The 25,121-nt window shown below is 45.0% G+C and overlaps 1 long non-coding RNA gene across 4 annotated transcripts in view; it reads left to right on the top strand.

Annotated features, from left to right (window-relative positions):
- LOC104147018 (uncharacterized) overlaps nucleotides 1-25,121 on the top strand; it is a 73,665-nt gene that overhangs the window by 43,220 nt on the left and 5,324 nt on the right. Inside the window, exons 8-9 of one of the 4 annotated variants that reach the window (XR_011134436.1) lie at nucleotides 12,650-22,512; nucleotides 22,606-24,656. The exons of 1 other annotated variant lie outside the window; for it this stretch is intronic. This is a non-coding gene — a long non-coding RNA (uncharacterized lncRNA). Of the gene's footprint in view, nucleotides 1-6,032; nucleotides 6,196-12,649; nucleotides 24,657-25,121 lie in introns of those variants that run through there. 2 more of the 4 variants (XR_011134435.1, XR_011134437.1) reach the window with 2 other exon arrangements.

Below are 25,121 nucleotides of genomic sequence, written 5' to 3'. Positions count from 1 at the left end.
TTGGGGCGTATGCTTGGCTTGTGGTTATTCCCGCCCAGTTAAGGACAAACTTGCATATAAAGAATGAAATTCTAGGCAGGCTCCTATGTTTCTGGTTTCCAGTACCAATGGTGTGCGTGTGTACATATATATATGTGTGTGTGTATATACATATGTATAAAATCAAAAAATGTCTGTTTTTGGTAAGTTAAGAGAGCAAACCTGTCCTTCCTCTTCCATTTTATAAAATGTCCACCTATCTTGATTTTTTTTTTTTTTTTAAATCTTAGAGAAAATGGGAAGAAATATAAACTGAGCTTTAAAGACCTCCAGTGAAATAAACCATCCAGCTCCCAGGAAAATAAGCTTATCTGGGCAAATAAAATAAGCCTAACTGGGCACATTTGAAAGGCTACGAACTGTGAAGTCGCGACTTGGATTGCGGGCAGCGGCTCGTTGAGTTTCCCATAAACCAGTGTAGTTAAAAGGATTTTCCTTTTTGTTTGCCAGGAAAAACGAGATGCTGCGTTTACGTTCGTTACCTCTAGTATTTTCTGAGTAGGTGGGTGACATGCTTATGCTCCGTTTTCTATGAACTGAACTTTCAGATGAAAACCTCCTTGCCTGGGAAGTTGTTGTTTTGTCCCTGTTGGGATGCAGAGTGCCTCCCACTGGGCGCAGGCTCTCGTGGAGATCTCGTTTGCGCGCTCGCATTATAGCCTGTGCTTGGGTTTGCGGCCACAGTAGCTGCGCTGCTTTTTAAATATGGGGGAAGTGCTTCCCCCCCCCCTTCCCCCCCACTTGCTTTTATTCTTCTTTGCTTCTCGACGTTAGGCCTAACGGAGGTTTTTCTCTCGCAGGTCATGAAGAGGGGCAGAGTTGATGCGTAGGCATGGGAGCCGTTCCTGTGTGTCCAGGTTCCTCACGCCCCTAGAGATGTAGAGGGTGGTGTTGGCGGCTGGGACTCGTGTGTCACGTTGAGCGCAGTGGCCAAAATGCCCAGTGTTGCTCGCTTGTAGGGACTCATGTCTGAAGCATCGCACAAATATTCTGCATCAGGCTCCTCTGCTTTTGCCATCTGCCTAAAGCTGCCCGGCTGCTCGGTGCCCGGGCTGGTTCACGCAGGAGTGAGGTGCTTTGCTGTGGGCAAACGTTACTATGGACCTCCCATAACTTGCCCCAAGTCCTCACTAAATCACAGCTTTTCTGAGGAATAGAAGCATTTCTAGCTCTGCTCCTCATTTTCTTGGCCATCTCTGCTTTTGCATGGACACAGCCCTACCGAAGGGATTTGCTGTCGGTTCCTGCAGGGCCATTCGCAGGTAGGACAATGCTGAATGCACTCGACCGCGTTTGGGTCAAGGGCCGTTCAGCTGACGTTTAGGCTCCTCTCTTCTTTTAGAGCAGAAGAACTGAGAAGACAAAGCGTCATGAGGAGTGGGGCAGAGTTAAAGAACAACCTCAGTTAAGAAGAACACGAGTAACTCGAGGAAGGCCCTTGGAAATGCGCTCTTGGGCCAAGAAGCGGTCCTGCCTCGTCAAGGATCCATAAATAAGTTGCCCCCAGGGTTGTGTCGCTCGTGGAAGAGTACAACTAAACTCCTCCTGCGCTCTGCCTGCAAACCGTGGGCTCCGTTTGGATGCTGCTGTAATAACAATTTCCAGACGGTCTTTATAAGTCCTGCGAAAAGATGGAAACCCAGCAGCTTGGCTTCTTTCTGGCACCTCCCGCAAGCCCCGTGCCAACGCGTTACTGCAGCGCAGCGATGTGACCGCAGGCCACAACAGCCCTAAGTTTGCATAAGGGTCTGTTTCTTTATTTAAAGAAATAACGATAAAAATACAGCTGCTGCTTTAAGCCATCTTTCCTCCGTTTCAGCACCTTCTCAAAGACTGGGGCGGACTTCTAAAACAGACGTGGGCAGCATTGTATGGGCGAGGATTAAGTGCCGATTAATCCTGCAAGGAGCAATTGAACGTGGAAGCACCCTGCCTTTTGCCCTGGGGGAACCCACCTGAGGGACAGCGTTTGGGATGATGGTTGTTGCTTGCAGCCATCTTCTAGCGGGTTCCTTAATGATGGTGGAACAGTCGGGCCAGCCTGCCTGTTAACCCTTTATTTCATGTTCCCTGTATTTTTTTGGGGATGCAAGTTTGCCCCGCTGATCAGGTTTGCTTATATGCAACCGCACGCTGTTGCCGTGATTGCTGGACTACACACACAGTACGAAACTGGGATCGTTTGCTTTTTGTTTTTTTTTTTTTTTTTTACAGAGGAATTAGCGGGTGCGTGAGGTACCGCGTTAGGGGACGCAGGTGAGAAAGAGTTTGATTTTAGAAACGGTCACTGCGTGCTTCCTGAAAATTAAAAACGCCCCATCCAGGCGTCTGTTTCAGTTTTTGGAAACCCCTGGTCACCTGCAAGCCTTGAGCCAGGTTTCATACATAAGGGAAAACGTGTAACGGTAACTAAGTGGAGGCATGAGAAAGGGAACGTCTTTTTCTCCCCTGAGAAGAGATGGGTTCTGCTGGAGCTGGATAGCACTCAGGAAGCTCACAAAGCTCCTTTTCATTAGAGAAATGAAAGCCTCATCAGCCCCGGGGCGCTTAACGAGGCACCTTTTGCCATTCACACAAATCTGTGTCTCTGCTGTCAAGATCTATTTGTTTTAAAAATTGATTCATCTGTTTAGGCCCCGTTGTAGGGCAGCAAAAAACGAGCAAGGAAAACGAAGCCAAACGCTTTGGAGGTTGCAAGTGTGTTAGTATGATGCGGGCGGCCGCGCCGAGCTCGGAGAGCAAGCGCGCGCGGACCCTTCGGCGTAAAACACTCGCCGAGCAGTAACGAAAACCGCCGTCACAGCAGAAGGGGCAGCAGAGGAGCGGGGGAAAAGCGCGCTTGGTGTGTGAGCTGCTGTCAGACCTAGAGCATGCTTTTGCGTTGACAATAGCTATTAATCTGTGCTTCAGGTATAACTTACCGGCTAGGAAGGGGCAAAACGGAAGTGCTCGGTTTTCCCAGTACTTAGGTTGAATGTTTTTTACTGCAGGTTTGCTGACGGGGAACAGTTTAAACTGTTTTATTTAGAGGAGTGGGCGTTTAGTCTTCACCATCTCCTGAAAAATAGTGTCTTTAAAGTATTGAATATAAGCTTGCGCTGAGGTCAACAACAGCATTTACAAGCCTTCCTTTGAAGAATTACCTTGTTATAACAATATTTAATGAAGTGACTGTTTACAAGCAGGGCTTTATCCCTGCAGGAGAGAGCTGCTCTTGTACAAATAGCTAAACGTCTATACGAATGCACGTAAATATTTGCTGTTCGTTATTTTCTTGTTTTAAAAATCTCAGCCAAGCTTGAAGCGGGAGCAAAGCGGCGCACCGTCAGGCTCGGGACCTGCGGGAAGGGTCAGGGAGGAGCAGCTGGGGCAGGTCAGTGAAGCTGAGCGAAGCCGTCCTGAATGCCGCCCTCCGTGAGACTCATCCTTTCGTGCGTCTGCTTGCTCAACTGCTTTCCAGGCTGAGCGGAGTCGCTGGTTATTTGTATTTTCGGGTTTTGCTGATCGTTTCAGGAGGCAGCACTAAACGTATAAATGTATGGAAGCTTTTTCACAGAGGTGTGCGCAAAGACACTAGGTTTTCCAAAAAAGAATGTGTTTTAGGTCTAAAAAGGTTAGAAAGTGGTCCCTTACAAAGATAGATGGGCGGGTGGCACATAACGGATCTGTGCGCCTTGTTTTGGAGGAGGAAGGAGAGCACAGGCAAAGGTTAGTGAATGCTGGATGTCCTGGGGAGAGAAGGGTTTAAAACGCGGCTAACGCGGCTAGAGGTAAAGAATAACGTGAAGATCATTGACTGGAAGTCTTAGAGGGGTCGTTATCACATTGATTAATTATTTGATTGGGGTTTTTTTTCAGTATGTTCCTCTTTTTCTTTAAGTGTGGTACCACGTCATGTGGTTGCTCGTTGGGTTTAGGGGCTCCAGGAATGAGCTGTGCTGTGGGCAAAAGCCAGAAAGCCTTTGCTCACATGCACGGAGGGGAGGAGGATATAGACCATGTGTTAGATGCACGCTGTATCCTTGCAAGCTCCCTTCAGCCAAACTGTACTAACATTGGTCTCTCATCTCTCACTGCTGGGTTTTATTCATCTTTCTTCTCAGCCTATTAAAGAAGTTGCCAGCAAAAGCACCAGTGCAGTGGAAACGGCCTAAGAAAGGGTAAAAAGCCCACCCCTTGCATTTCTCTGCCCGTCTGTTGTTGCTATGGGTAGTACATGAGATCCAACACAAATTCCTTGATTTAGTTGAACGCAGTAAGGTTTTGCCCCCAAATTCCTCCTTTTTCAAGGCAGAGGCTTTGACAGAGCTAGGAGGTGCAAGACTTGCTCTTATATTACTCATTGAGATTTCGCATTTCCGTAACCATACTGAGAGCCAGGCTGACAAAGCAGCGTATGCGAATTGTCTTAGACTGTCACTTCACAGAGGACTGAATCGAAATGGGCTTGTGTTGTAGGGGTTCACAGAAGCAGGACTTTGGCTTTTCTCATGAGAGACAGCAGACTTGACTTGCAATGCCCAGCTGAAATTGCTCACTTGCACACGAGGCAGATCAGATCCGGGACGTTGGCAGTGAGACCCTTTGATGGCTGGTGCTGTTGGCTGCAGCAGGTCCTACACGCTCTTGTGCCCAAGCTTATGAAAGCCCTTGCAGTCTTTTCTTGTGCTTACAGAGTTGAGAGGTGGTCTGCATGCGTGCTCTGCGTTTGCATTGAACTAGCTGGAATTTGCGACAACATAAGTTACTTTGAATAACCGCAGCGAAAGCCTTAAACGTCAAGGCGCGCTGGAGCTGCATAAAACCCGGCAGACTCACCCTTGAGACTCTTAACTTAATTTCCACTTTGTGAGAATATATTTGGCGCTCCACCTGCAAAAATTCAGAGTGAAACTCTGCTCAGAAAAGCAGCTTCGTCTGGTAGTCTGTCAGGGCCGTGCATCTGGAGGTGTCGAAATGAAAATGTGACGCGTTGTGTTTAGCTAGATCCGAGAGGAGTTTGGAAAATTGCTCAAACTTGGAAAGTTTTACATGGTTTGGGAGTAGGACAAGTTACTGAAATGCTTAGCTGAGCTGTAGCAGTTGCTGCAGATCTTAGGAATGGCCAAAGCTCTTGGACTCTTTCTCTCTCATTTATATCTGAGCATTGGGCTGCTCCAGTAACCACTGCGTAGCTGACAGCGGTGTATGAAAATCTGCAAGTCTGCTTTACCAGCAGGTTTGCTTAACCACTGCAGAATCACTTTGTTGAAGGTGAGTCGAAGGTGCAGACTCTGGCTCAGGTTTCAGTTTTAAAATTTTCAAATGGTTGAGTATTCAACTCAAACCTATGTTTCAGTCCTCAATAAATCACGATTTGGACTTGTGTTTTCGCCCCTCCATCTGAAGCTAGGACGTTCAGGGTTGTTGCATGCCACAGCCCCCAGGCCCTGCTGGGAACCTCGCTCTGTGTGGCGGAGGGACCCTTCAGAGAAGGGTCTGAATCCAGGTTTTCGGCTTGGCCCGTTTTCTGTCGTTCTGCTCTGAACATGCCCTTAAAATTCAGGTGTCATGCTTTGGCTTTTTCATCTTAAGCTTTCACCTTAGCCCCTGAAATCCAGTGTAGCTGTCGACGACTTTTGTAGACGTTCCAAAAACATTTGCAAATAGAATTGATAACATTCAGTTGACCCAACTGGAGCAGGAAGGGGAAAACGCATTGGGGAAGGGAGGACGAACGCTTCCTTTAGATAACAACACAAACGCATATTAAAAAAACAACCTGACCGTATCTTTCAAATTGTCCGCTCAGAACAGTGTTATAGTGCAAGACCCAGTAATCGCAGGAGAATGTCGTTGCACAAACACGCGAATCTACAGGATTTGAGTAAAACTGAAAGATCCTGTGTAGTTTTCAGTATAATGCTATGATGCAAAGTCCTGAAATAAACTTTCAGGTGTTTTTGTTCGGTGCCTTCCTCGTTAATCACTGATGTGAATTATTTTTTTGGAAGGTGTTGTGCAGCCAAGGGAGGACGTGCAGACAAACCGTTGTGCCCTATCTGGATGGTGCTCGTGTATCTCTTGGGCGGAACTGTGTAGCACACCTTGGGGAGCTCTTCTCTTCTTCAGGCAAGTAGAGGCGAGGTGCTAGGAGAAGAAATTTTTCTGCTTCTTTCCAATTTGACAACAACAAAATCAAAGCCAGCAAATGCAAATAACGTTTCTGAGGTAGCACTTCCAAGGATAACCCGTTCTGTCATGAAGACTGTGTAGGCCGCAACCTGCTCGGTGCGTACATTCAAAGGCTGTTGAACAGAGACATCAGCAGTACCTTTAACGCATACGTGCCTGTTTGTAAGGCTAACCCCAAAGTGTGTGAGGTGAGGAGCCGAATGACAGCGAGTCCGTGGCAAACTCTTCACTCAGATCAGAGCAAGTATTCTAACTGCAGCCAGCGACGGACAAGAGTCCTTAAATACCTGGTCTCTTGGACAATAAAGAACTGTTCTTCTCATAATGTTTTCTCGTGGCTGCTGCCTTAAGCTCTTGGTAGTCCTAGTGATTAGCCCGAGATAGATGTGATGTGGTGGAAGACCTAAAGGATGCATTAGTCGTCGTGTTCCTGACAAAAATGTGTAAAAGAAAAGGCTTTCTGTAGGAACTATGGTCAGAGGAAGAAACGTGTTGTCAGTCCTGGGCGCTGAAACAGTACGTTTACACTTCTTAAAGCGTCATACCTTACAATCTTCTGAAAGCTTCATTGATTCAGGGGTCCTAAAGTGACCGAGGAATAGTAGTCCAGTGTTAAATGACAACCTTGGCTAGGGACAGGTAAAGTCTGAGAACCTGCAGCTGTGGAAACGTGGCCCGCAGATGCTGATTCTGCAAGTGTCCTGAAGACGTTTGGACTCGCTATCTCCGTTACTGCTTTGAAACGGTTTCTAAGAAAACGCTTGTTTGGAAGAAGGAGTTCTGTCCTTTAAGAGAGCTCAGTTTCCTTGGCAGACCCTGCCATTGGGCCTAAGAGAGCAGAAGTTGCCTGTACTTGAGCGTGTGTTGGGAAACACAGTGAATTACAGAAGTCTGCAGCCTCACGTGGAGAGAGAATTGCAAGATTCGCAAAGGGGAGTAGCTGGAGGAAGCGCGTGCGTAAGCTTCAGAGACCCCTTGTGCAAATAGCCAGCTCCTTAACTCGTACGCTTAGAAATAATGACCTTTTGGCCTTTGGCACTGGCAAGCTTGGCTTCCCTTCTTTACTGCCGTCAAGAATGCCAGTGAAGCGCCCCCAGGAGGACTTACTGGTGAAATTGAGCCTGTGGTATCTAGTACCTTCCCTCAAATTAATAATGTCTTTCAGCATTTCTCATTGGATTTTGTGGCTGGCCCTGTGACTATGCTCATCTTTTAACTTCCAGAATCAGACAATTTATTATTTTTTTAATATTGCGCTCTAGATTTATCGGGTAGTACATAATGGACCTGTCCGCATGCACTTGATTTTACCCCTTTGTTTTTCAGTTTAGCGAGAGCTGGCTTGAGGTGGGATTTATTACAGCATGAAATACCTGATTCAGCAGGTGCAGCATCATGCGGTGCCTTTTTCGATAGCTGATCTGTTTCCTGAATTCATTTCAAAGTTTATAAAAGTGTGCTAAGCAAATTAAGAGACGTGATGGACTACAGGCTGTTCGGTTCGGAGGCGTGACAGCACTGCTCAGTATTAAAACATGAGTCAGAACTTGTGACTGCTTCCACATCATGTATCAGTATGGTCAGTTTTACAACCCGGGAAATATACAGAAGTGGTATAAACTTAGGCGTTTCACTCAGAGTGGCTGTAACATGTTTGCTTTTCATTTAGTTCATGCAGAGTTCCTTCTATTTCATATGAGGATTTGATTTTATTCCAGTTACATAAATATGTTTGGGTAGAAGGTATTGCCCGTCTCTATCTTTTTTTAAAGAGTACTGTTACACGTTAGCAATGTTCACGTATGGACCACAGCCTTGTCAAGCTGTCACATCATTGTTATTTCACTGTCACCTAATAGCTATTGGCTATCAACGTAGAAATGGGTACTTTCTTTCTTTCTTCTATTTTTTAATTATCTTGATCATTTGTCTAGGAAGCTGAGGCATGCCCTCCTCTTCCCTCCCATAGAATGGGCTTCATAAAGGATGCGCTGTGTACATCTGTTGGAGCCCCTGGAACGGACCACCCTTACGAGGCATCCTTCCATCAAGAAAGTGCTGTCAGCAGGACCTCCAGATCAGATTAAAATGCCTCCACGTAGAAGGCCAGTTAAATAACTAGCTTTGTTCGTCCCTTAGGATGTGCGTGCATGTGAAAACTTTCCAAATGGCGTGGTCCTTTGAAAGCATTTCCCTGTTCTGCATGGAGAGCTGCTCTAGCTAGGACTATGTCATAAAGTGCTGTCCTGCGTGAGTCTGACCGGGTTTTTTGAGGAGAATGGTTTCCAAACCATTTTTGAAGTTGGCTTAGAGACCTACTTGAGCTGCGTTGCGCCAGTACGTTTCTGGGATTACTGCATTGCAAATGCAAGGAATGACTGGACGAATCCCCCAAGGCTGGCTGATCGTCTCGGATTGATGCTGTGAGTGAAAGCTGAGCTTGTTCATATGGGTTTTGCTTGCCCCGCCTCAGCTGTGCTGGGTCCCTGAGCTGCTTTCGGTGTGGGTCTTTCTGCAGCTCACCTGCCTTCCACTCATGTCCAGCATCAGGCTCTCCTATCAAGAAAAGCTGCTCCCCTGAATGAGCCCTTCTTCTGTGCACGCCTTATCTTCTAACAGCTAAACAACGACAGTAAAGCATATGAAATCTTCTGACGAGAACAGCGGACTATGAGAGCACACCAAGTAACGGCTACTGCGAGCAAGTGTGAGGAATGGGATGAGAAGGTAGGAGAGATGAGTCAGACGTGCAGCCGAGAGCAGCCTGAGTACACGGTTTGCTTTTGTTAGTAAGAAAGCGTTTGTTACTCTGAATGTATTTTCTGACTTTCTGGAGCTGGTGAATATGCTTTTGATTTGTCCAAACTAAATCAAGGACCTGAGCTAGGTGTTGGCTCTCAGCAGAAAGAGGCAGTCTGGTTCGGGCTCTTCCCCTGACCTAGTTCCTGATCTCAAAGTGAAGCAGTTTCTTTGCTGAAAGGTAGATGTCAAAAGATACTAGAATTCAATTATTTCTTATTTCCACCTATCAGAGGGAACTGAGTGAGAGGGATTAAGTGGATAAATATATCAAATAAACCGACAGTGAAAACAATATAGTTCCTTTCTACAACAGTAAACAATTACTACTGTGTGATTTGAAAACTGTCAATTAGCGCTAACCACACAGTGCATCGGAGCTTCCTTCTGGTATAAGGGAAATAGAGCATCTTACTGTCACATCAGTAGAGATTGCATTAACCTTAATGACTCGTGTAAGGCTAGACCTTGCCTTGGCAGGCGGATTGAATGCTCCGAGTTGTAAGCTTTGCCTTTAACTTACCTTTGTAAAACTTCCATTGATTCCACTCCAATTTAAACGAGAAATACAGAAACTGTCGCCTTTGAACAGACCACTGATGCAGCTAATTTGATTTTTTGTTGCTAACTGTAGCCAGTGACGGATGGACTCAAGGAAAAAAAAGAAGCAGAATTCATCCTCCCCAGCCCCCTTCTTTCCTTTTCTTTCCCTTTCTTTCGCCTTTTCTTTAGGCTACCCTTGCCTAATTTGCTTAATTAAGTGTGATGCGATGTCATGGAGGAACAGGTTTCTTCACCCCCCCCCCCAGTTGCTGATAAGTTTATGTACTGAAATAGAAGCGTTCACAGATCTTGTATCTTGAAACTCCCTAATCTTACTAGAGAGATTATTCTTGCTAGTGTAAATGTCAAATCCCAGCTTGGAAGTAATTCTTCTGTATCCTCTGTATTAAACAGATTATTCTGAGAAGTTTCCAAGGTCTTTTTCCAGGCGCCTCCCTTTTTATTGTTGAATGCTTCCTTTCTGTAGGAGAAAATGTAAATAGGACCGTGTTATTCCATGAGCACCAACATCTGCCACATCTCCTCTGTCGTTATTAATCCCTGAGCAGAGCTTATTTGATGAATTTGATAGGCGCTCCTCTTGGCCTTATCCTGGTGTAACAGCATCTAGCGCCTTTTCCTGCAGTTGCAGGGGATCTGTCTCTTCACGTTGCGCTTATCTAAAATTGCTGACTGCTCATGGGAAGAAAGATATAAGCGGATCTCTCGGCTCAAATAATTTCTCCTTGGTCTAAAGGTTGGGATTGCTTTATTGACTAGCTTTTCCAAAACATCTATTGGTTTTAAGTTCCCAACTGGTGACTTATTAAAGTGATTTTGCTGTGGGCAGTTGCTCTGCACTTCAAAATTAAGCCCATTGGGGTTTCAAACTCAGCATTCCGAAACGAAGGTGCCAGAAGTTAATTACTTTTTGTATAAAAATGTTATGGTTTCAGTTTCTGAGATGTATTTGTTCTACCCAGCGCACACCACACCACGTTTATTTTAACCGAATCTCTACCAAGCTTCAGAATAGCCCAGCTGTTAAGACGACAGAGCCACTGCTCCCGTTCAGCCTTATAGCTGCAAAAATTTTTTCCAACGCTCTTGTTGCTGGTGTTCGGAGAATACGTTATCAGCGTGTTTGTTCTGCACATGAGCAAAAAATCTGCTTGTGCATTAGCAAAAAACAGAAATGTTTTTGTTCCTGATGATTACAAATACCCCGACCTGCTACAGTGCAGATTAGAAAGTTGCAGCCGTGCTTGAGTTAAAGGGGGGCAAGAGTCCTTCAAGCTGCGAGCTTCGCGGGAAGGCTTTGAGAAAGCGTTTTCTACTCACCTGTGAAGTTGGTGCATGCTTCTGGCATCTTGCCATACAGCTTTGCAAGCTTAACTATGTTTGAATAGTAGGACTATTGTAGGCAATGTATTATAAGAGTTTTTACAATTCAAGTTTAAGTACTTCTCCTATATTTATGCCTTACTTGTGTATGTGTAAAAGCTTCTCATTCAAGTGGAAAACTAAAATACGAGCGAGAAAGAATGAAACAATCGGGAAGTTAACCTGACAGTTCCCAAACCCGACAGGGAAAACGTCTAAAAGCTGAGCCTCCTGCACTAGTATCGGCACGGAGAAGAGAAATCGGCCCAAAGACTGCATTTACTGGAACCGTTGGGATGAGATTTTGTGGCCTTCCAGAACGTGTAGCAGCTGCAGGGCTGAGTGAATCTGAAAAACCAGGATATTTTGGGGGGGAAGAAGATGAATCTGGGGAATGCATGAAAGGCTAAAGGCCCAAATCATTACTAAAGCGTCACTCAAGAACAACAAGTGTGGGAGTTAGGGCTGAGGTAGACAATTGCACTAGCTATGGGACCTTCTACTTGAAACTAGAGCTGTACTGAGAGCGCTGTATGTGCCTATATAAGGTCTCTGTGCATTTTTCCCTTCCAGAGCCAGGCACCAGAGAGCCTGAAATACCTTAAGTCTATTCCTGGACCCACTGAAAGCAAGAAGCACCAAACCCTCAATGAAGTCTTGCCAGACTTCCTCACGTGGGTCTAAATTAGGTGGCTTTTTCTGCATAAGTTCCTAAGCAGTTACAATTTTGTCCTTAGTTGCCCTAACAAATTTCCTTGCCTTATCTTTCAGTCTCATTTTAGATTGAATCTGTCACAGATTAGTCACTTCATTAGAGAATCCTTGGTTCATATTCAGTCGCATCTTGGAAAATTTACCAATCTGGAAGCAGTGCGCTGAGTTTCATGAAGCACGTCTGCTTCACTGCTTACAATTTTAGTCTGTGTTAGGCCTGATTGTGCGTTCTAGTGTTTCCTGATCTAGCTCTCAAACAGTGCCACACGTCGTTTTTCTGCAGAAACGTCCTTTGCAGTTTTCTGCCGGGTGCTGCATGTACCTGGCCTCCAAATCAAGCGCAGGGAGCAGTTCTGCGTTGGTGTCGTATTCATAACAGAGCAGCCAGTCCCGTAAACGTGTTTGTTTAAGCACCGCGAAGGCCAGGATTTACACATTCAGATGAAGCGATAAATGCACATGGGTGGCTTTGCAGGGTAAAGAAGCTACTTAGGATTTGTATGTAGGCAAGGGTGTCGTATGGAGTGATGTTCCTATAGAGCCTGGAGAAACAGGCATCGGAGGTGGCAATGGCGTGCAAACTGTATATTCGTCTCCTTATGCCTCCCAGAGCCATCCCAGCCTTACTACTAATCAGAGACGGTGTTAACAGCGGGGGTTTGAAGTTCTCAAGTTTTGGAATCACGTATTTGTTTTCATTCCCCTTTTCTCTTTCAGTGCTGTTTCTCTTCCCCTCATACTGTAAATCAGATAGGACGTATCAAAACCTCTAAAGGTTTCCAGCTGTTCCTTTTATTAGGTTATTAGGAGGCAATAACTTTCAAAGGGCAGAAGAGTTTCGGCTATCTGGTGAATTCAGTCAAAACAGACGCGAGTGACACTGGGGGGCTTGTATGAGGAGGACAGGCTGATACCCGTTGTGCTTGCACAGAGCAGAAGGCTGGGAAGCAGGAAGGGAGCAGCACTTGAGCGCTAAGTGAGGCTTTCTCTTCTGCAGGGATCATCCTGGGCTCGGACACGTGTGCTACCGAAACAAGACCAAAGAGACGTGAGAGGAAAGCTCCTGAACACTGCTAGATGCATCGGACCGAAAGCTGCTGCCAAGAGATTTTGGTAGGCTAAAGAAGATGGACGTTTGGAAAAAACAGAGTATAAGATGCTAGGCAAAAGTTAAGAAAATAGTCGGCAAGGGCTGTAGTTTTTGTTTTCCCTTGTTGCTTCTCTGCAGAGACAGGTTTTCTTCCAAGAGAATGCAAGAAGAACATGTTTCTTTTGTTCTGTGTTAACTCCTGGAAGTGTTTTCAAGACAGAGCTCGGACTCTTGACAGCAGCAGAGGTTCTCCTGGGTTTAATAAAAGCAGCCAGGGCTCAGTTGGAAGCCAGGGGGCTCCAGGCTTGTTCCCAGGCTGGGCTTCTCAGCTGTTTCGTTGCATCCTCTTGGCAGCAGGAATTACTGAGACCTTCCTACCGGAGAAAGTCCTGCCCAATCCCATTTGTAACTCGAAATACAAAGGAAATCTCAAGAAAGCTGCTTGTTGCCATGCTTTAAAGGGCTTGTGACCTGATGGGGCCTCACAGATTGCCTGGTAGCATCAGTGGAAGCTTTAAAGTCAGGGACTGTGGAAGAAAACGTGAGGCTGTGTTACAGCGTGTCTAGATGAGCTTCTCTGCGATGTATAACAAGGGGCTGTATCCTTAAATTGTACTTGCATGTCTGTTGCCTTTGCAAAACTGAAAGGACAAAGAAAGCTCTGGAGAAGGGAAGGAAAGCCGAACCCAACGCGTTTCTACGTGAAGAAGAAAGAACTTGTGTCCCAGGGTCTCATGTGGTCTCGGAGTGGTGCAAATCAAGTTGCTGTGATGTCTGTGCCTCGGATATAGCGTTTGTGCCTCAGTTATCTCAGATGCAGGACCTCAGCAGTTCACGGCCCAGGTGGAAATAGTGTCCTGTGGTGTATTGTTTCCAGTTATTTCTTTCACAGTTTTTTACGCTAGCCTCTTTGTTTCAGACTGTGGGATGGGAAGAGTTTACTAGTTCATTAACTCTTTTGAAAATACTCATGGATTAAGCTAGCTAACTGCAAAGTTCAGTTAACACAGCTATAGCATATATCTTGTGTGCATCACAGGCATCTCTTCTTACTTTGTCTTCCTGACAGATCGTGTCGCCTTGCTCTTACGTTTCACTGTCCTTCCACTGAATTTTCTCTTAGACCGTTGCGCCCACCAGTCCAAACCAAGTGCACGGTGATTGAACTGCTGCTTGTATTGGCCAAAACCCACCATTGCTTAGAGGGGTCTCTTTTTTAGAAATGTGTCTTCATACCTGTTTTTATCTTCCACTTATCTTTTAGTGAAGGAACCTAAACAAAGAATTAAAATACGAGTGCTTCACACCCTCCCAACTCCATTTCTTTGTCCAAAGCTCAAAGTGTTTCTCTTGCTCAAAAAAATCTCATTTTTAGGCTTATGAACAGTTGGCTTTAGGTAGCCCTTCGATTTGGCAAACTGCAGAGGCCACTAGAAAGACAAACAGCTGCGTTCAGTAACTTGAAAACTCTTAGTTCTTAATAAATGAAGCGGGGTTTACAAAGGCTCAAGTTTTCTGTTTAGAGAAAAGGATTCAAAACTGAGAAGCTAAGGTTGAAGCAAAGGTTAGCCAAAACTTGCTGAAGCTGAAGTTAAGCAGTGCCTTTACCGTCCGTATAAGCCAGCTGAAATGCGTTGGTTCGGGGCTGGCAGAGTCCAGTGGCGCGGGGAATTGCAGTAGTTTAAATCACCGTTTCTCTCTGGGCAGTGGAAGTCTAGGATATAACAAAACGTGCGAGCTTCTAGATCCGAAGTTCCCATGTGCGTAATGCCATTTGCAGACCTTGGCTCTAAACCAGGAATTTCCAGCCTGAGAAACATTACTGTCCTGGTTTAAAAAAGGTGTGACAGCATGAGATGCTAGTTGCTAGTAGCTCCTGGCTGCATCTGGATCTATGGCCTGAAATGGTGTGCTTGCTCCCGGATGAGAAGGGCACTCCGCTTGGGAAGCACAGGAGGGACATCAAAGCCCTCCTGTCTTGAGCTGAGACAGCGTGTCCAAGACGTGTAACTAGAGCTGTGTCTTAGTCTCCACCAGCAATTAATCACTGTTGAGCTGCTCGGCTGACCTTGTACCAGGTCCGTGCTGTTTTGCGACGCTGCATGTCCAACCTACTGGTTAAGAACCTGTGCAGTCTCCTAATGCTGCAACAGGGTACTGCTAAAAGCAAGTATGCATTGGGCTGTTTCCTTGTTTTCTTTAATTGATCTTGCCTTAAACTTTCGTAACCTCACTACAAAAGTACTCCCTAAATACCACAGACATCCAGTTTGGTAACCTGCTGTTCATTTGAACTGGTATTTTTTATTTAAAAAGCCTAACTGGTTACCTGAGATCACACAACGTTGTGCTCGGTTCCTGAGGGCCTGGCTGAGACTGCGTAAGCTGAGGCTTGAACTCTACTATTGAATAACAAACTTTTGTGAAGAGAGTTTGTGTCATATCCTGTAATTTATTAGTCTCCCAAGATGTATAAAATCTTTCTGCAACTATTCGATAGCCATAGAAATATGTGGAGAAATGCGACTGCCGAAAAATCCAGCAAATTCTTTTGGGAGTAAAAGTATTTCCATTTCTGCAAAGTTTATGCAGCTCTAGAACAGCAATTTGCAAGATGCAAGACTTGTGTTTCAGGCCTTTAACCCTGGCTAGACTTGACTCTGGCTGCTCGTGTAGTACCAATATAAAATCAAATCAAGCCCTAACTTAAGTAATTGAATTTGGTTCACTAAAATTTATGGGGGAAAGAAATTTCATTTTACACCTGTTTATTTGTAGAAGATGAAATTTCAGTTGTTAAACGTAAGCGTTCATAGGCGAGCTGGTGCGCTCAGCCGGTGAGAGGAGAGACTCGGCATGACCCATGAGCCGCAGCTCAAATTTCAAATATTCACAGCTTGTAAAGTAAAACTTGTGAAGTTTAATTGACCAGGAATAATTTGAGGACATAGTGATCTGTGTGTGCTCATTGGCAGAATGCAACCAAACTGACTTACTCACTGGAAATTATTTATTCCGCTTTAGAAATGATGGGACGTTTGCAGTGGGGCTGTCGGTTTGCTAAAATCTGCAGTTTATTCATTAGCAGTGTGTGATTCGCAACGGGAAAAGAACAGCAATTAAGAACTTGTTTTCATACCATTTCCTCCCGCTCTTTCTCTTCCAAGTAGTTCTTAAAACGTCTAACCTGGATATCAGCGAGCACATCCGTCCTGTTATATCCACATAGTGTTTTGGCTGTAAAAGTAAAGATTAACAAGGGATCCATGATCCTTTTCGCTTCTGTGATTTTCAAGTTCAGAGCAGAATTAACCTGTCTTTCTTGCCTTCTGCTCTCTGCTTCGACCAGTGAACTAAACGCCTATTTTTCTTCCTCTACCGCCAGTGAATATTTACGGCAGTTTTTCTTTTAGAGCCTTACCCCTTTGGCAGTGTCGAGAGTTTGGCTCGTCCAACTTCAGTGTCATTTGTTGTAATCTGCTGCAATGCTTTGCTCCTCTGTGCGCCTGGCAATGTTACGAATCTCTGGAAATGCCAGGCAAGGATCAGGACCCAGTGGGGAAAGTGCTTCTGGGCAGATGAGACAATCTTTTGTCCTTCCCCGAAATGGGAACCACCCTGACCATCTTCATCTCATGCCCAGGCGTAGGTATAGCTAATATAAAGATATAATTGCACTAGAGAACAGTTACTGAGTCCAGTGAAACTTACTGCTTGAAAAAAAGGTCTCATCCAGACTCCAAGTTTAGATTTTGGAGGAGGGCATCAGTGGCAGATGCAGAGGGTTTGTTTTTTTGTTTTTTTTTTTTAAGATAAAATGAAACCTGAGCACATACCAGTTTGTTTCTACACGACTGTTTTAGTGCTGAGTTAGTGCTTAGTTTTGACCTTTCGCATTTAAGTAGGTAACAAAGCTTGTGCCCATTAAAAACGTGAACTCAGGAGTCCCTAATTAAGAAGCACAGTTACGATGCAGGGGTTCCCATACCAAGGCCTTAGCGTCCCTGCCACAGCTTTCAGCTCGCACTTCAATTTGATAAATGTTAAGAACCTCTTAATATTAGAAATGTTAATTGCTCCATTTCAGAGAGCGTGCTACGAGGCTGCGGGCTGTAGGGTTGGGAGGGCTGAGCACGGCTGCCAGTTCCTGGCCAGCCTGCCGCTTCCAGCCTGCTCACCTCCCTTCTCAAGCAGTCTAGTCTGGGCATTTTATTCTGCATCGCTTCTTTGTTAGACATCTCCTAATGTCGGCCTCTTACAAGGCCGAGCTCAGCGAGTGCTGCAAATTAGGAGGAAGCGTTTGTGCTTTGCTCTGTTCTGAAGCCCCTTGGTCACTTAAACATACGTGGTCTCTCTCAGTATTTAAGCAATACAGTTTTGGGGTTGGTTCTTGTTTGTTTTCGATGAAGGCAGCCTGTTCAAAGGATTATCAGTGTTTGGTCCCACTGAAATTCTTATCCGTGTTTTATAACTCAAGCTCCTCACAGTAAACCATCCTGCTGGGATGCTAACGTCTTCAGTTTCAGGTCTGCCCGAAGTCCTAACGGAGAACATCCTTTGGCCAGACTCTGGCCTGATTTGTGCTATTTTAAAATCTCGTGCTGCACAGCTCTCAAATTAACACAGCTCATGCATCTGGGCAGAAGCTTAAAACTAGCTTGAACGGCTAGTGGTTACACAAAAGCTAGTGATGTACAGAGAGTTAATCTGAGGGAAAGAACATTTTTTAAAATATTTTAAAAGCAGAGCCTCCTGGTTTGCAGATCTGTCCAGCTTTATGCTGTACGCTGAATGAAAGTCCTTCAGCAGCTTCCAGGCATTCCCTTCACAGGAAAATAGACTGGCAAGAGCAAGTTTATTGACTGTCACTCCAGGTGAGATAATTTCATTGACTTCTGTAGTTCACTGACTGGAAAAACACCAAAATGCAAACTTTTATGGGTGTGAAGAGAAGTGGCAACGTGAAGGGAAACAAGATAGGTCAGATTTTTGTCTTTTTAGCACAGCTCACTTTTCCTTCCCATCCGTTCCTTGTTTTTTCCTTCTGGAATGGACAAGGTTGTCTTCCTTGTCATTGGCCTTGCATCCCACCAAACGTCCTGCTCCCTGGCCAGAGGAGAAGAGCTGCCGCAGACTGATATCTGTTAAGCCTCACCTAGACCTCAGTGGCCACAGCTGGACTACGATTATACAGATAGATATCCTTCTCTTCGCCCTCGCCGTTGAGAAATGCTGCGTGCTGTATAGTCAGTGGTGGTGACGGCGTTCATACATGTGTTTCATTGTACGCCAGTATCTTCGTTTCCATGGCTACCACAGAAATTGCAGGTTTGTTATACAAATTGGTGGGAGCGATTCAGAACACCAGCCCGTATGCTACAGCCTCGCGAACCGCGTTCTCCGCCAGGTTCAGCTGTGCTTCTCTCCGTTGGGGGCTGCAGCGTCAGTCTCCGTCAGGTACGACGGGTCTTTGCCAGTGCCGCGCTGGTTCTGAGGAATATCGATACTCCCCCAAATGCCCCTCTTGTTCTACTCTCAGTTGTCAAGTTTCCAGTTTTTAAGCAGGGGAGACAATCTGTATTTTGCTGTGCTTTTGACAGCTGACATGCCTGGGGGGGATGTTTCGTCCCTAGCGGGTGATTATTCTGCCCCTCCCCACGTACCGGCGCAGGCTAATGAATGCGTATTTTAGCATGCAATTGGGGAACCTTTTGCAGAAAGACTGCAGGAGAGAGAAGCTCAGATAGACCATAAAAACGGCTAGAATAGGTAAAACCTCTCTAGGCCCGTACCCTGTCTTGACCGGAGACTGACAGCAGGGTCCGTAGGGAAGACTGCAGGAATGCAGAAACATCAAAAATATGCTCCCTGTGTCCAACTCTCTGCAGATCTGATTTCCTGAGTCGTATTTATTTGTTCAGAGAATTTTTTTTTCTATTAATTTGTCAAATTTTTTTAACTCATATCCTCTGCAACACCCCAGCAAGAGGTTCCACAGCTTAAATATGAGCTGGGTGAAGAAATACCTCTTCTTGCTTGCTTTGGAACTGCTGCTTTCATTTGATGCTCCTGATGACTGGTATTGTCAGCAGTTATTCTCCATTCACCTTTTCCGTGATGCTTACAGCTGTGTAGACCTCTACTAAATCATCCCCTTCAGCCATATCTTTCTCAGCATTAGCAGTGCTAGTTCATTAAATCATTCAGCAACCAGAAGCCATTCCATAACTCTGGTTATCTTTGTTGCCCGTATTCATGTCCTTTCCGCTTCTAGTAAACCCTTTCTGAGAGAGACAAGGGGCAGAACAGCGCATGATAGCCAAGAGACAGACACACCACGGAGGTCCCTGTTCCTTTCCTAGTAAATCCCAATGTCCGGTTTACTTTTTTTTTTTTTTTTGTTTCTGAGCCCTGAGCTGGTGCTATCTGTGGGAACACTAAGATTTCTTTCTTCACTGGTAATTGCAAAGGCAAAGCCCATCAGGTTGTGTGCTGTTACAGCTGTCTGGTTGGAGGACTCCGCTGCCTGCCTACGTCCTTCCAGCCCATCCCCTGGCATGGCTTGTTCAGTGGGGTTAAAATGGCTGCGTTTGGAAGTGAGAAGAGAGACCTCCTCCTGGAAGACTCTTTGCTCAGCACAGTAGCAACAACCTAAACAGTTCCTCTGGAGGTCCAGGCTCTCGTTTAATAAATAACAACCAAATAATTTGTAATCTCACCCTCATCAAAGCCAAACTGTGCTTTGTCCCAAGTCGGTATGGTTTCCTTGAACGTGGCCTTTGTCAGACCTCAGTGCAATGACAACTATGCCCATCTATCTAGGGCACGTTTCACCTTTAACTTGGAGGCAGGTGTTAGATTTCCCGTGTGATTTCCAGCGGGTGAGAGCCAAATGTTGATCTCCTGAAAATTCTTCCTTTAGTGTCTATGCCAAGTGCTCATGGCTGTAGGACAGAAATTACTTCCAGAGAGTTGAGATTTTTCTTGAAATATTTACTAGCTTTTGTTACTGAGACAGGGATCAGCGCGTTTACATTGTTCTTGCAGTAGAAACAAATGGTCCCCCAATAGATTCGGCAGCACTAGGCTGTGGGCAAGGCATGAGTGTCTGGGGAGTCTGTAATAGCAGAAAATTGAAGAGGTCATTATACGCTTTCCCCTGGTCTGGAAGTGTAACAATTCTACGAGTAACTCATTTTTCACAGGAACTCATTTTCACGTTCCAGGGACAAGATCCGAAAAGCCAATTGATTGCTGCTGGTCCAGATGAGTACTCTTCCTTTACACAGGTGCAGAAACGGGCTCCTATTTTGTAAAGGTTAACTTAAAAAAAAGTTAACTGCCTATAAGGGTATGTTTCAAGTAGGCCCTTCTGGACGATGGTCTGCTTTGGCAGTCCTCTAGTTCTGTCATCCCACGGCACTTTGCCTCCTCAACTGCCTGACCCATTCGTTTCGCGTGGCTTCTGCTCTTCTGGAGATGTGATGACTTACTCCCACATTCCTGTTCAAAAGCTGCAACCGTGGATTGGGATAAAGCTGTCACTGGCATGTTTGCAGAAAACGGTTGTTTTCTGCACCTGCCTAGCAGCAATCCAAGGTTCCCTGAATGCCTCAGAGTCCAAGGACCGAGCGCTCGGGAAGCTCTGGGAATGAAATATCGCAAAGCCTTCGTAGAAGCCAGGTCTAAAGAAGCGATGGAGTGGGATGCAGCTAGGATAGCACACAATACCAAACCAAAAGCGAGAGTGGGAGATCCTCGAACCAGGAACTCCATCCTCTGCACTGATTTAGCCCAACTTGATACTAGGCAATCTGTTGGTCATCACTTATTTTAAGTGGAAGATTTACTGAAGTAGGCAACTCCGGCATTCTTTTAAAATTGTCCCATTGTAGCTAGTCACAAAAAAAACGGCACGGGGTGATAACTACCGAAGTAGGCTTCTCCTGTGACAGCCTCTGATAGCGAAGTAACGTTGCCACAAAGCACGCAGACACTTTGCCCTGAAATCACTGTGTTCCTTGCAGCGTGTGCATTATGCCTGGCACATTCAGCCAACCAAGCAGCGTGTTTATCTGGTGATAATCAAATCAGTCGAGTGTGTTATTACATTTGAATGTGTTATTGCAGTTATTAAACAGCTTTTCCCCAGGTTTATAAAAAAAGCTATTTTTCAATATCATTTTGCATCATACCAGCATGAAAAAGAGTTCATGAGGATTTTTGAAAGGTCTGTTAGCAATGTACCAATTTAGTTAAGCATTGTAATTTTGTAAATGAACTCAAAAGTCATGAATAAAACATGAAATAGATTAAGCAAGATGAATGGAGTGTTGAGAGAAGACCCAAAATCTGTTTTGGCTAATGCACACAGCATTAATTCTGCAGAACTGCCTTCTCCACACGCTGCTAACTGAAACTGCTTCACTCATTCAGATAACCTCACTTCCACGGAAAAGTTTCTTTTACGTTTTCATCTTTCACCAACCTGAAATTGAAGGGGAGTGACCACACAGGATGGCTTCTAAGATATGTAATTCTAGCATCGAAACAAATTCAACTCTACCCTGTTATGTCACATAGCACCTTTACAACTGTGCTTAAAAGGGCTGAAGATAGGTTGCCAGATAGGAATAAATCTACTTTTTAAATGAATTGGTGTTTTAGAGCTTTAATGGTTTTTCCCCCTCACAGTATCTCTAAGTGTGTCCTTGTACTATTCAATACTTGCATATTTATTTTAAGTGAAATTTTTACTTATGTGTTTTTACTTAATGTTGTGTGTTCTGACTAAATGTGTTGAAACAGAACGTTGCCATGGACTGTCTCTAGCTGTTTGAGAATACATAAGTTTTGAGAAGCGAACATAAGTTTTTGAGAAGCAATACGTAAGTTTTGAGACCTAAGTTTTGAGAAGCAAGGATATCAGCTTCATGTTGCCCAAGATTAAGAGAATCACCATATTTACTTGCTAGCGTTATTGCTTCTTGCCCTAAAAGTATACTTAGTGAATTTGTCCACTAGGTTTAATGGAGGACAGCGCTAGCAATCTGGAAAATCTGGCAACGTTACTCGTTGTAAAACGCCTATTTGCATATATTAAATATGCCTTGCTAAATTCTAACAAGTAGGCATGGCTGAACATCCCGAGAGCACTGAACGTCTCGGGTACCCACAAAGCGCTCAGCACGCCTTTGCTGTTTGGCTAGGTTAATTCACGCAGCTCAGTCAGCTAGTAATCACTGCGAAGAAAGTAGATCCAGATGTTTACTGTGAAGCACTGAGTTCTTTGGACGTGGACATTTACCACCACCAAGCATAAAATAATAAAGCAACGGATCAGGCGAGAGGCCCATCCACTCTAGTATTCTTTCTCCGGCTGCGGCCTATTGCAAATGTCTGGGGAACAGTATGAAGGCAGGGCAAGCATAGGGCGATGCTACTCAAAACATTCTCCCAGTCTTCAATGATTTGCAGTACGGACATTTCCTGTGCCAGAAGCGGTGCCTGTTTTGAATAGCCTTGACTGAGTTTTCGTCCATGAATCTGTCCAAGAAGTTCTGAATTCCTATGAACGCTTGTATTTACAGCCTTGGGTGGCAAGGAGTCCCGGTGACGTGCCAAGGATCCTGCGCCAGTTCATCTTGAGTGCTGCCTGAAGTATTAGTTCTGGGAGAGGGCTAAGTGGTGGAAGATGTAGAGCAAACCTGAACCGAACCAGCTGCCTCAGAGCTTCTATTCTGGTGACTTTCAGAGGCGACCTCAACAAGGTGAGCTGCAAACTGTAGCTGGGAAGCAAAAACCAACGTTTTGGATGCGCTCTGGTCTCCTCACCCTATTTTCTGTCTTTTGTGTCCTTGCAGCTTACTCTGCTTAAAAACAAGTGCATTGGTTTTGGTGCTGTTTGAAGGAATTCAGCCTCCTATGAACAAGGAGTGAATCTTCACCTAGGGTTGGACAGAGTATGATGCATAAGAAAATTCAGAACAGTTTTAAAATCCAGCTTTATTTCAATTTGTTATGCTCTGGGACTGAACCACACATGCAAAATCCTTTTTGGACACTAGTAGTCTCTTCCAGCAGTTACTGTTCTCCACTGGTAACTGATGCTTGCGCTACTCTTGCATGTTGATCCTGGTTGTAATTTATCGATGTTACATCTGCCCCATTCTGTCCCGATTGAACTAGACTCCCATTAGCCACAGTTGGTTGTCAAACAAAGGAAACGTCTGATCTCATTTTCAACACAAGACATGCCCTCTGCTCTCCTGCAAGTTGCAAAGTTTCCAAGGACTGATAAAGCTGCCGTTTTGATAGAATTTCTACGTTTCTCCAAGGATTTGTTGAAAACGTGGCAGCTTGGTATTTGAATGTTAGATCATTAAGTTGCGCGGTGCAGTGTCAATGTATTGTCTAGGCTGGACAAAGAACTTCCTGAAGAGCTGTCCGCTCCCTCGTGCTCCTTGAGAGCGATCCTTTCATAACAGCAGGCAGCATTCACCCGCCAGTACTGCCTCAGGAGGTCGGAGCAGCAGGAGGACTTGAAGATAACCACTCTTTCAGTCCATCGGGTTGCTCAGTCCAGTGGAATCTGTGTCCTGTTTCGGGATCAAGGACAAATACCACGTTTGGCAGTCACTTGACGAATGCTGACAAAACCAGAATGTAATGTTCTCTGGTTTTGTTTTCTTTTTGTTGAAAGCGTGCAAAGGTGCCGTTTATCAGTAGACCATTTGTCTCAAGGACCATCTCCTGTACGTCCCCTTCAGCGTTTCTAATAGGGCTCACAGGCCTTGCCACAGTGTTCACAGGAATCTTTATGCCTGTTGCCCTTAACTATATGCAGTCATGTTTCTATAGGGCTTAGAAGTCCTTATTCATCAAACGTGATTTTAAATGCAAAAAGATTTGCTGTTTCATGTTGCAGATATCTGGCATATCACCAACATCTCTGCCTGCTTGCTATTGTGTTAATATTTGCTTTTTTACTTTAAAAAGGCAGCATGTCTTTGGCAAGTTTCTCTCAAAATCAGGTTACTTCACAGTTTAAAGACTTTAAAACTGTTTGGGCCTATTTTGTGCTTTCTGCTGAGCAGTAATAAAGCAAAACTGAAACCCCGGTTTTTTTTTTTTTTATGTCCACCCCTTAACTTTACATCCTTCAGGTTAGAGTGAGCTAATCTCTGGATTTCAGCATCACACGTTAGGGTGTCTATCTGTAACAAGGATTCTCTACCTTTCTACCTTTTTCTCACTTGAGAAATTCCAGAACCAACCAACTTTTCGTACTAGATACATTCGTCTGCTATCAAATAAAAAAAAAGGCTTCGAACCGCTAAGCAGCTGCAACGTTTTCTGTAGACCTTATTTACCTGGTATTACCTGACTTGTGTGTTGTACTTCATAGAAGCAGAAAAAAAAGAAACCCCTGCTCTGAAGCAGTTCTCTGCAACGCCTGTAAATGTCAGTCAGCCCTCTCTAGATCAAAAATTAATTGTGTACCCACCATGTGAAAGCTAGCAGGTTGAGGCACTTGTAATATTGTGCTCTGTCAGGTTATTACGTTTTCACCTCAGGAACATCAGCTTCAAATGTCATGTAAACTACCTTAGCTGGTCACTCTGGAGCATGTATTCAGTGCACACAACAAGTTAATAAAACTACATCAGGCACCCCCCGCTGACAGCTATTTAATTACCAAGCATTTGCCGCTCACGTAGAGGAACGGCGTGTTGTCCCTCTTTGGTGCTTCATTAGCACCAGCCCGTTTGGGCTACGTCAGGGTTTATTCCGTGGTCAGTCCTCTGAAAACAAGGACAAACCAAGTATAATCGCAATATAACTTGTAGCGTTATAGCTGTCAGGCTAGCACATGCTGCTCTACTGAAACCAGAGCTTTCAGCCTGGTTTTGCACATGCTTGTAGTGTCCTTTTTTGGTTTTGGATTGCTTTGAGGATAAGAAGGAAATTTCAGAAATTCTTTAGGCGTTATGGTTTCTCAACAGAGCCTTATGCCCAGGGCTGTGAGCCGCCCTGTTCTCCGCTCTGTTAGGACCGACCTGCAGGGGAGTCTTAAGCGTGCGCAAAGGATTAATCCCTCTCCTTTCATCCACAGCACAGCTCACCGGTTTACCTGGTCCTCCAGTCAACCCAGAGGCTCGCGAGCACCAAAGAACGCTACGGACGGGCACTGTCTGCAGCTGACTTAAGATGGGAAAGCAGCTTGTGATGCTGTGCTGTCTTCTCCTTCCTTCGTTTAGGGCTCTGTTCTGGCCAGTAGCGTTTAAATGACCAGATCCCAACCTATGTTTGGAGAGAATGAAATTAAAGTGAGCGGGTAGTTAAAAATCTTGTTAGAGCCTCTAATGTATTCTTAGAC

The sequence above is a fragment of the Struthio camelus genome, chromosome 14 (genome assembly GCF_040807025.1).
Source record: "Struthio camelus isolate bStrCam1 chromosome 14, bStrCam1.hap1, whole genome shotgun sequence".
Lineage (NCBI taxonomy): Eukaryota > Metazoa > Chordata > Aves > Struthioniformes > Struthionidae > Struthio > Struthio camelus.
Note: the sequence above shows the minus strand (reverse complement) of the source record. Positions and strands in the feature narration are given on the sequence as shown.